This window comes from Xyrauchen texanus, chromosome 18, assembly GCF_025860055.1.
Source record: "Xyrauchen texanus isolate HMW12.3.18 chromosome 18, RBS_HiC_50CHRs, whole genome shotgun sequence".
In the NCBI taxonomy this organism is placed as follows: Eukaryota; Metazoa; Chordata; class Actinopteri; order Cypriniformes; family Catostomidae; genus Xyrauchen; species Xyrauchen texanus.
In genome coordinates this window covers 43,591,807-43,603,867 of record NC_068293.1, presented here as the reverse complement: position 1 = coordinate 43,603,867, position 12,061 = coordinate 43,591,807, and positions in this window count along the sequence as shown.

Here is a 12,061-nt window from a genome sequence, read left to right as displayed (position 1 = left end):
ATATATATATATATATATATATATATATATAAAATGAATACATTTTTTAAAAATATATATATATATATATACTGTATATATTTAATATTCATTACATATATATTTATATATATATATATATAAAAATAGAATACTTTTTTAAAATATATATATATATACTGTATATATTTAATATTCATTACATATATATTTATATATATAATGAATGTAAAAAAATATATATAATGAATATAAATAAAATGATATATATACTGTATATATTTAATATTCATATATATATATATATATATATATATATATATATATATATAAAATGAATATAAAAAAATATTAAATATAAGTCCTTTAAATCACAAAACATAAATTCGGTCCGGTGTGTTCAAACTTTTGACTGTTATTGTGATGCTATTTATTTATTTGTATTTACTTAAATTGCTCTTGCGCTCTTTCAGACCCATGTATGCATGTAGCCTGAACTCTGGGAACTCTTGTTTCAGATGGAATAACTAGAGAAGAATCATGTGACAATGCAGACACATTAGTATTAAGTCCTCAAATCCAGCCTTAAGAGCTGTCCGATTATTGTTAACACATGGCCTATTCTGGATTAGCTGGTTTGTAATGGAGCATCCATGCATCTACAATAGCGTGTTAAGAATGAGGCTTAGAAAGGCCCACAATCAGTTATATTAGTGGAGTTAAAGAGCTTGTTGTGAGAGATTATAGGGGCATCATCTTGAGCCTAATACTTAGTTGCAATAGAACAGGTATACACACTGCCACAAAACCTCATTTTAGATTGAGTATTATGACATTCAGTTATGAAATGACAGCGGACCCCTCAATATAATATAAAAAACATAAGTCTAATTTCACTTGGTGCTGGTGTTGAGATAAAACCAGAAATGCAAATTAAAAACATTTAAAAAAGCATGCAGAATCTGCATAGAATATTGGGGAGTAACGGAATACATGTAACGGGATTACGTATTTAAAATACAAAATACAAGTAACTGCATTCCACTATAGTTACAATTTAAATAATTGGTAATTAGAATACAGTTACATTCAAAAAGTATTTTGATTACTTGATTACTTTGCATGTTATTGTCATTTGTTTAATTTAATATTTAGTCGTTTCAGATGAAAAACATTTATACGTATAAATGATGTGATCCAAAGTGCATTTGAACAGCGGTGAAACACTTTCTTATGATGTTACATTCATACGAGCAGACAGAGAATAAGTTTGAAGTAAGTCTGGAGCAGAAGAAATAGAAATAAACCTTGTGTAAATTGTTAGCTTTATGCTAAGCTAAAATGCTATTTCTAGCCATTTTACATGCACATGTGACCAGACATGATCATATTTAATATCAAGAAAATTCACGTTAAATCATCATTTAATTTTTCTAGTAAGACCTTTGATATTAGGGCAAAAATCATATTCTTGATCATCATTTTTATATTGTTTTACAGTAAAAATATCTACAAATCCTTAAAACAAGATCAATTTGATTTATCTTGTTGTAGAAACAACATTGCATATGATATTTAGTTTTTTCAGAGAATGTATTTTTCGCTCCCTGTCTTAGTATACAGTGCTGAAGAAGTAATCCAAAGTATTTAGAATACGTTACTGACCTTGAGTAATGTAACGGAATACGTTAAAAATTACATTTTACAGCATGTAATCTGTAATCTGTAGTGGAATGCATTTCAAAAGTAACCCTCCCAACCCTAGCTGTAAATATGTACACTAAAAAAAAAGTTTTTGCCTGTTTTTAAGATACACATTTTAATTTATCAATTTAAATTGTAATTTTTTTTAAACAAAATGCAATAAAACTTATAGATTAAAAAAATATATATATATTTATTAATTTTTTATAATTATTATATTGTTTTATTTGATGGAATTTTGTTAATAAATTTAAATGCTGAAGTCTTGCTACAGTTTTTATGTCACATTTACATGTTTGTTGTGCTACAGCAGCTCTACAAACTATCCCTATCCCTAAACCTAACCATTAAATCATAATACATGTTCTTTTTGAGTATAGTACATATTCAGCATTTAAAACTGTAACACAGTTAAAGGATGGGCAAGGAGGCGGCGAGAACCGGCTTGTCAACATAAATCATAATTTAATGAAAACTTAAACCAAAAACATAAACGCACACAACGAACATGCCCGTAATTCTCTCTCTCTCGAACCATCGTCACCGGCCGCCTTTATCCCTCACGCGCCTCATCAGGCCGATTGGGGACCGGGCGCGCGATATTCCGACCCGGCCCCGCCCCCTCTGCTCCACACTCCTCCCGGCATTATCTCAGGCCGGGGTGCCACCGGCATGATGTACACCCCCCTATCCCTGGGGCGGGGTGTATCTTGCGTCCCGCATGGTCATCCCCGCCTTCCTCGCCCTGGGAGGAGACAGGAGGGGAAGACAACAGCAACAAAAAAAATAGGCGAGGGGAAAGGCCAACACGGTGCAAAAGAGAGAGAGAGAGGAGAGAGAGAAAAAGCTCACTCACCGGTTCTCTGATGTACCCTCGCATGGTCCTCGAACACTCCTCCACACTCAGGCAGACGACAGCCGCTCCAACCCCGGGTGAACCGGAGTCAAACCTTCGACCCCCAGCGGGCAGAACGCACCTCCGCTTTTCTGGTAGCAAATGGGGACACTCTCCGCCCCTGGCAGCAGCCCTACCACTCCGGGCGGTCGGGGAGTTTCTTCTCTCCTCCCCTCGCGGACGGCAGTCTCCCTCGTCCCCTCTGCATCTCTGGGGACGGCAGCGGCTCCCTCGCTCCAGGCAGTCGGGGTATCCAGTCCCCACTTGCCCCGCGGACGGCGGCCGTTCCCCGCATCCGGGCGGTCGGGCTACTCCGTCACCCGGCAGATGGCAGCGGCACTTCTCTGGGTGGACGGCAGTGTCAAGGACTCTGCAAGGGCATCCCTCCTCCTTCCCGGGCTTTCAGCACCAATGTAACACAGTTAAAGGATGGGCAAGAAGGAGGCGAGAACCGGCTTGTCAATATAAATCATAATTTTATGAAAACGTAAACCAAAAACACAAACACAAACACACACACACAACGGACATGCCCGTAATTCTCTCTCGCTCGAACCATCGTCACCGGCCGCCTTTATCCCTCGCGCGCCTCATCAGGCCGATTGGGGACTGGGCGCGCGATATTCCGACCCGGCCCCGCCCCCTCTGCTCCACAAAAAAGTTTTTGCACAAAATAAATAAATTAAATAAAAATCGTGCAAAAATTATTCTTTGTTCTTAAATTAGGAAGCTTGTGTCTAGAATGAACATGTGAGATAAGCATGGAGCGAAAAAATGGGTAGCGAATGCTCCATATACGAATATACGGGACTTGTTTCTTTGTCTTCATATCCCGAGGTTACCAGAGCCGGCCGGATCCCGCTCCGTTCCTGCTTGGTGTCGGACTCGTCTTCTGCGTGTCACTCAGTGATGATGACTAACTGCAGCCGGTGCCACCTAGACATCACTTCAGTCTTTTCACTTCAGAGGATGAACTGATGCCAACTGTAAGACATGGGATACTTCATATGCCACTGCCTGAACCTTGGACATCGGATAGACCCCACCGAACCTCACCGAAATGACCTGCTGTTGAACTGCGATGCACCTCATTGATCTCTGCCTGCATCACCTCGGTCTATTGATGGACTACACTCTTGCAATACATCGACTATCAATTAATTGCCAACAAAAGCCTTCATCAGCCAACTAACAAGGACAATTGCATCAATGTGAACTTCAGCAGTTAATCCAGAATGAACTTCAAAGACATTAATCATTAATCTTACAGTTCATACAAAATCTTTGTTTAAACACTGACCCTTAACACTTACTTAGTTTACTCATTTTAAACCATGACTTGCACCGCACACAAATAACTAACATTGGCATTATATTCATGAGATTACGTTTACTTTTCTGAGCTTGCTTTTCCACTGCAGTTTAGTGCCGCTTCAATGTGGGTGGGATTATAGGCTGATCGTCATAGTTACGCCGCCTCTACTGCCGTGACATCATCTTAAATGCGACACAAACATTACTGACCATAAACAATAACACGAGCGCTAGCTGTTAGCTGCTAGCTCATTGTGCTGCATAAAGCAGTTGTTCATGGTGATTTTACACGAGTGTAACAGTTAAATTGGTTGTTTTAGAAGCTTCCAGTAGCTGCTCAACTAAATAAAGTGAAGCTCTCAAGCAGAGTATCGAGTTAACGTAACAAAACGTACCATCCTCCATCAACGCCAGTCCAGCGCACTCTCCCTCCCATCGCTCGCCGGTTTAGATAGCGTCCATTTGGCCGAACCACTTCCACTTTTCCTTGATGGTTCTGTAGTGACTTTTAAGTTTTTTTTAACTTTTCACTACACCATTGGTAGGTCCGGTGGTAGCCGTGTGCGGCCAACAGCTGAGACACTTCCTGAGAGACTTTATCGTTTCGCTCATCGCTAACGAGAGGAACATCTGCACCTCGTTTATTGACCACGCCATGGTTTTGTGCACAGCCGTTTCTTTTTACAATTCCAAAGTCGCGTGAACAAATGATACTACTATCACTGTTGCTAACTTTAAAACTAGCGGGTTGATGTCACGTGTCGAAAATCCAGTGACGCCAGTAGTGACGATTCTCTCTGACCAATCAGTGATCTGCAGGATTTTGACGTCACATTTAGTATCAGCTCGGCTTGCTTGGAACCTCCAAAAAAAAGTACCGGGTACCAGGTACTGTCCACAGTGGAAAACCCCTAAAATGCGAGTCGAGTCAAGTTGTACCGTGCATCGCCCCATTATTCAGAGGGGAACTGGCCGCCAGAGTGAGTCTCCCAATGTTATTTTTTTACTTGACTTGACATGTGAGATAAGCATGGAGCGAAAAAGTGAAATGAATGCTCCATATACAAATATACAGGATAACACTGTTTAATATAAAAGCTTTTTTCTTTTATAAATAATATTAAAAAAAAGTTCCCTCAGGCTGTTTTCATGCCAATTAAAGAGGTACAGCGCCATCGTTCCATTATTAGTAATTGCTCATAGCTGATGGGTAATGACAGATATCCAATTGGATATGAAGGGCAACTGCACAACCAGATCAATACAGCATGAAATGGCTTATTGTATCTTCTCCCATATGGGTCAAAAGAGAAACCACAGAACGGGGACATGTTGCCGGGAGGCTACATTACCAGCAGGGTTACGTGATCATGTAGACTTATGTAGCGTAACAGCGACAGCACAAACAAATGACTGATTCTTTAATATAGTTTCCGTTTTGACTCATGAACAAACATGTGGATGCACAATATGGAGGAAAGCCTTTGAAATGGCATCTGGCAGATGTTTTCTTTTTTTTAAAGCAAAGTTGGAACATTCAAAATATTCATATTCACTTTTCAGATGCAACGGTAGGCTACATAGAAAATGGGTACATTATAATTTATTAACTGGTATTGGCCATTGGGAGCAACTTGGGGTTCAGTGTCTTGCCCAAGGACACTTCGGCATGTGGAGTCATGTGGGCCAGGAATCGAACCACCAACCCTGCGATTAGTGGCCGACCCGCTCTACCACCTGACCCACAGCCGCCCCTTATTATATAAAGGCCTCACTAATACAAGCCGTGAGTTTGTTTATATATAATGGAAGATAATGAATCCATATCTGCATTATGAGGAAAGTGAATTGCTCAATTATGTCTTCATCAGTGTAATTGCATTGAAATCAAGGGCGTAGGTTTGATCTAAAAGATGGTAGGGACATATTGCAAGCAGGGCTGGACTGGTAATCTGGCATACCGGGGATTTTCCCGGTGGGCCGACGCACTTTGAGGCCGATCAGGGGTGGACTGGACGCGGTGGGTCGGCCGCGAAATGGATCGAATGTGCCGGGATAAGCTATAATGAGCTGCTGCGTTATGCAGAATTGACCACAAACCGGCGGCAAAATATGCAGAGAAGGACAGTGAATAATTTTTCCAGATTTCTTCTGCTTCTACGTCAGTACGTCAGTGACATCCGGACAATCTCAATGCTGATAGGCTTTTTGCTAGTTAATGTTTTCCTATTGTAGTAAAACTTACTGACTTTGCTCACACAGGAAATCACAACTTCCCAAAACAATTACAAATTTTGTGGGGTTTTTTTCCCCTTGTTACACTGGTGGTGTTCCCGGTTAAAAAATTGCTTATAAATCTCTCTGTAGTGCGAAGGAGAGCGGGGCTGGTCTGGAACAACGCACGCCCGGTCCCCAATCACCCTGATGGGGGGCGGGCGAGGGATACGGGCGGCTGGTGACGACGTTCCGAGAGAGAGAGAGAGAGAATTAAAGGCAGCTGTTCTGTTTGTGTATGTTTGTGTGTTTTTTGTTTATTTCTTCATTAAACTATTACTTATATTGTCAAGCCGGTTCTCGTCTCCTCCTTTCCATTGCACTGCTTTACATTGGTGCCGAAACCCGGGAAGGAGGAGGGATGCCCGTCGCAGAGTCCTCGACACTGCTGTCCACCCAGGGGAGCGCCGCTGCCATCCACCGGGGGACGGAGTAGCCTGAATTCCCGGATGCGGGGAACAGCCGCCGTCCGCGAGGCGAGTGGGGACTGGACTCCCCGACTGCCTGGAACAATGGAGCCACTGCCAGGGGCGGAGGAGTGCCCTGCCGTCCCCCGGAAACCCAGAAACGTGGAGGGGTCGAGAGGACCGCCGTCCGCGAGGGGAGGAGGGAAGTGACTCCCCGACCGCCTGGAGTGGTAGGGCCGTTGCAAGGGGCGGAGGAGTGTCCCCACGAGTCACCGAGAACGCGGAGGGGCGTTCTGACCACTGGGGGTCGGTCTGACTCCAGTCCGCCCAGGGAGGAGCGACTGCCGTCTGCCTGAGAGGGTGGAGGAGTGATCGGGGAACCATGTGACGGCGCATCAGAGAACCGGTGAGTGAGTTTTTTTCTCTCTCTCGCTTTCTCTGTCTCTCTCTCTGTTGCAGAATACAAATGAATATTTTTAGAAGAATATTTCAGCTCTGTAGGTTTATAAAATGCAAATGAATGATGGCTAGAACTTTGGAGCTCCAAAAAGCACATAAAGGCAGCATAAATGTAATCTATAAGACTCCAGTGGTTTAATCCATGTCTTCAGAAGCATCATGATAGTTGTGGGTGCGAAATAGATCAATATTTAAGTCCTTTTTTACTCTAAATCTCCACTTTCACTTTCAGATGTGGGGGTTGCCACGTCAGATCTCGCCTAGGGCACCAAGTAAGCCAGAACCGCCAGTGTGGGTGCGCATGTGAATATGAACATGATAAACCTGCTCCTGAACACTATTTTTGATCTCCCCCATTCATTTTCAATGGCCGGTCATTTTTGACCGTGAACACCACAAGTGTGACTTTGTGCCATTTTGTACAAAATAAAGTATTTTCAAAAACAAACTTCCTGGTTAAACATTAAAGCACACTAGTGTGACAAATAGTACATAATGTTTTCATATTTTATTTGATATTGCCAGAATTATCCACAAATAATGCTTTTTTATTATTTATAGGTGCATAAGCTCATTGTCAATGAGGCCTATGATCAATAAGTTCCAAAAAGAAATATAAAATCTGTGCTAAGTGAAAGAAAACATGTTGGAAAAAGATCGAATGCAATATTTGGTGATAATATAGAACAATGAGAGATTTATAAGCACTTATTATAGGCCGGTCATTTTTGACCGGGAACACCAAATTAGTTAAAAAAATTCCAACACTGCACAAGGGTTATATAAGTACTGCTGTCCTTTGAGGCAATTAAAAATTACTCTTGTAGGCTATTTGCTTTGAAAGCAGTCTAATGTGTGCACACACAGTTGCTCTGGATGATGTGAATGCATTCTGATTCGCATATTCAATGTTAGTCTGAAGATTCATGTTTTCTCACTTTTTATCCAAAGCGACTTACAGTGCACTTATTAAAAATCAATACATAGAATGTCTCAATCAAACAAGAACATTTAAATAATTAATAATAGTAATAATTATAATAATAATAATAATTATTATTATTATTAAATGAATGTTCTTGTTTGATTGAATTATAGCTGGAAGGTATTGCTGTTGAATAGGTTTATTATTATTATTATTATTATTAATTATCATTATTATTATTATTAATCATTGTTATTATTATTATTATTAAGCATTACTATTATTATTATTAATCATTGTTATTATTATTAATCATTATTATTAATTTTCTTGTTTGTTTGAATTATAGCTGGAAGGTATTGCTGTTGAATAGGTTTATTATTATTATTATTATTATTAATAATAATCATTATTATTATTATTATTATTATTATTATTAATCATTATTATTATTATTATTTTTCTTGTTTGTTTGAATTATAGCTGGAAGGTATGGCTGTTGAATAGTTTTTATTATTATTATTATTATTATTATTATTAATCATTATTATTATTATTATGAATCATTATTATTATTATTATTTTTCTTGTTTGTTTGAATTATAGCTGGAATTTATGGCTGTTGAATAGGTTTATTATTATTATTATTATTATTATTATTAATCATTATTATTATTATTTTCTTGTTTGATTGAGTTACAGCTGGAAGGTATTGCAGTTGAATAGGTTTATTATTATTATTATTATTATTATTATGAATCATTATTATTATTATTATTTTTCTTGTTTGTTTGAATTATAGCTGGAAGGTATGGCTGTTGAATAGTTTTTATTATTATTATTATTAATCATCATTATTATTATTATTATTAATCATTATTACTATTATTATTATTATTTTCTTGTTTGATTGAGTTACAGCTGGAAGGTATTGCAGTTGAATAGGTTTATTATTATTATTATTATTAATAATAATCATTATTATTATTATTATTATTAATCATTATTATTATTATTATGAATCATTATTATTATTATTTTCTTGTTTGATTGAGTTACAGCTGGAAGGTATTGCAGTTGAATAGGTTTATTATTATTATTATTATTAATAATAATCATTATTATTATTATTAATATTATTAATCATTATTATTATTATTATTTTTCTTGTTTGTTTGAATTATAGCTGGAAGGTATGGCTGTTGAATAGTTTTTATTATTATTATTATTAATCATCATTATTATTATTATTATTAATCTTTATTACTATTATTATGAATCATTATTATTATTATTTTCTTGTTTGATTGAGTTACAGCTGGAAGGTATTGCTGTTGAATAGGTTTATTATTATTATTATTATTAATCATTATTATTATTATTATTAATCATTCATATTATTATAATTTTCTTGTTTGATTGAATTATAGCTGGAAGGTATGGCTGTTGAATAGTTTTTTTTTTTAATTATTTTTATTAATCATCATTATTATTATTAATTATTATTATTATTATTAATATTTTTCTTGTTTGATTGAATTATAGCTGGTATGTATAGCTGTTGAATAGGTTTTTTTTTAATTATTATTATTATTATAACTATTATTAATTATTTAAATGTTCTTGTTTGATTGAGACATTCTATGTATTGATTTTAAAGCACTCCAGGACTCCGGCAAGCCCACTCATGTTTTCTTGAGCTCCGGTTCAGTGTGTTACTTATCCTAATATAGATTAATGGAAATTCCTCATCTCATTTTGGTAAGCTGGAACTTGTTAAGATATAACACTGAGAAATACAAGTTAAACTGGTCACTTGCTGTTCAGGGTGATTTCCCTCACGTAAATAAACACTGCCACCAAGCGTTTAGAAAAGCAACTACAGTGAAGGTTTTCTGATGGGGACACATTATGATGAACCATGTTTATTCTGGACTGCCAACAAGCAAACAAGTGCACATATAGATTATTAGTACCTTTCTTAGAAGGAAAGTTTATATAGATTATATATAATATATCAACTGAAAATAATGCATAGTGCAAACTTGTTTCTATATGTCTGACTGTACATTAAAAGTATGTCTGTGATACTTTTGTATGCAAATGTAACTCTTGTGTGCTTTTATCAGCCAATAGAGGGCGCTCACTGATCCCATTCACATTTCTGATTGTGGCATTAGCTTTATTTCTTAACCGCTGTCAAATGAATATACTGATGGAATGAGGAGCACAATGTCCTATTTTTTACATCTGCTATCATTTATTTAGAGACACTGTGTGAGGAGGAGGAGGAGAGAAGAGGCGAGGAATGGAAGAGTCAACGTTGCTGTCCTTTCTCATTGTTTTTGCAGGCCTGACCCAATTTAGGAAGGAAAAAAGCACACCTAGTCAACATTTCAATAGTGGAGCCACAAATGAGATGTGACTTACTTCAAAATAATTTCTGAATTTCCCTCCATTCAATCCTCTTCTCTGGAGCTCTGAATATCGAGTTAAAGTCTTAACTCGCATATCCTACAGCAAACTTGTTAAGCAATGCAGCTCATTTAAAATAAGCCCAATAAATGTATTAATAATTGTTACAATCTTTCAGACATAAGTTACATAATGCATAAAAAGGACACAGCTGTTCCCTCTCATTCACCATTAATTAGTCGCATTGACTTCCAAGCTAGATCCCCAATATGTACTTTTCACTAATGTGCATTTTGACAAACCAGCCTTAAGCCCATTGTCACATCTTTTAATAGTCAAGGCATATCACGTCTTCACCGATTGTCTCTGAAGATGATTGCAGCCGAGTGTTTCGTGGGTTCGGACATAATGACCAACGATTATGAGTCACCTCTCATTTTCAATCACCATTGTGAGGAGCAGCTGGGAAACATTGTTCTCTGAAGTGTTAATGTTAAGAGATGTAAATGTGTCTTAGAAGACTTGCTAAGATTCTCTTATATCAGTGCTAGCCTTAGATAGACCGCCTACAGTTCATTCACTCACTCGGATGCATATTACGCACAAAGATGCAAAGCACTGGCCAAAACTGCCAGTTGAAGTCTGATTGGCTGGGTGCTACGCGACTTTCCTGAATAAAAGTACTGAGGAAGAGCTATAGTCACTGGAATTAGTTGCGGAGTTATATCTGTGAAGCAGTGGATATTAAAGGCCCAACTCGTGGAATTAAAGGCCCAATAGCACTCTGGTGCAAGTGGTGTTTATTTACAGGTGCAATAGATGATGAAAATCCAGCATGGTGCAAAGTATTAACATGTGGGATGTTATAAACATAAGTCTGAAGTGACAACTAACAACATATGTTAATTATCTCTTATCTTGCAAGTAAGTGTAACTGTTCTCCTCTTTAGAACACACTTCCTGTGGCACTTCCACCATCCAAAAGTCTTTTTGGACCTGCTTTTACAGGTTCATTAAAAATCAGTTTGCCTGGGGTATCTCAGCGAGTATTGATGTTGACTACCGCACGTGGAGTCACGTGTTTGAATTCAGGGCGTGCTGAGTGACTCCAGTCAGGCTTCCTAAGCAACCAAATTGGCCTGGTTGCTAGGGAGGGTAGAGTCTCATGATGTAACCTCCTCGTGGTCGCTATAATGTGGTTCTCGCTCTCGGTGGGACGTGTGGTGAGTTGTGCGTGGATGCCGCGGAGAATAGCGTGAACATGCGCTAGTTCTCCGCGGTAACGCGCTAAACAAGCCACGTGATAAGATGCGCGGATTGACGGTCTCAGACGCGGAGGCAACACAATCACCCGGATTGTGGCGAGTCACTACGCCACCACGAGAACTTATGGTGCGTTCGCATACAACGGCATGAAAATGTTCACCTCGCATTGCTCACGCGAGTTTGACCGCTGGGTTATAAATTTGCGTTTAAAGTCGAGTTCACGCAAGTAACGTGAACCCACGAGTATTCCCGCTTCTCTTCCGGAAAAGGACAGGAGGAGGAGCCTGTACGACTTGGTTTATAGTAAAGTACGACCAATAGCTGGAATCAAGTAGTCGCGCATATTTTCAGAACTTACCAGGTCGTCCAACTTCCTCGCTCACTTTCCTCCGAGCGATGTCTTTATTCGTCCGGTCTCTGTAC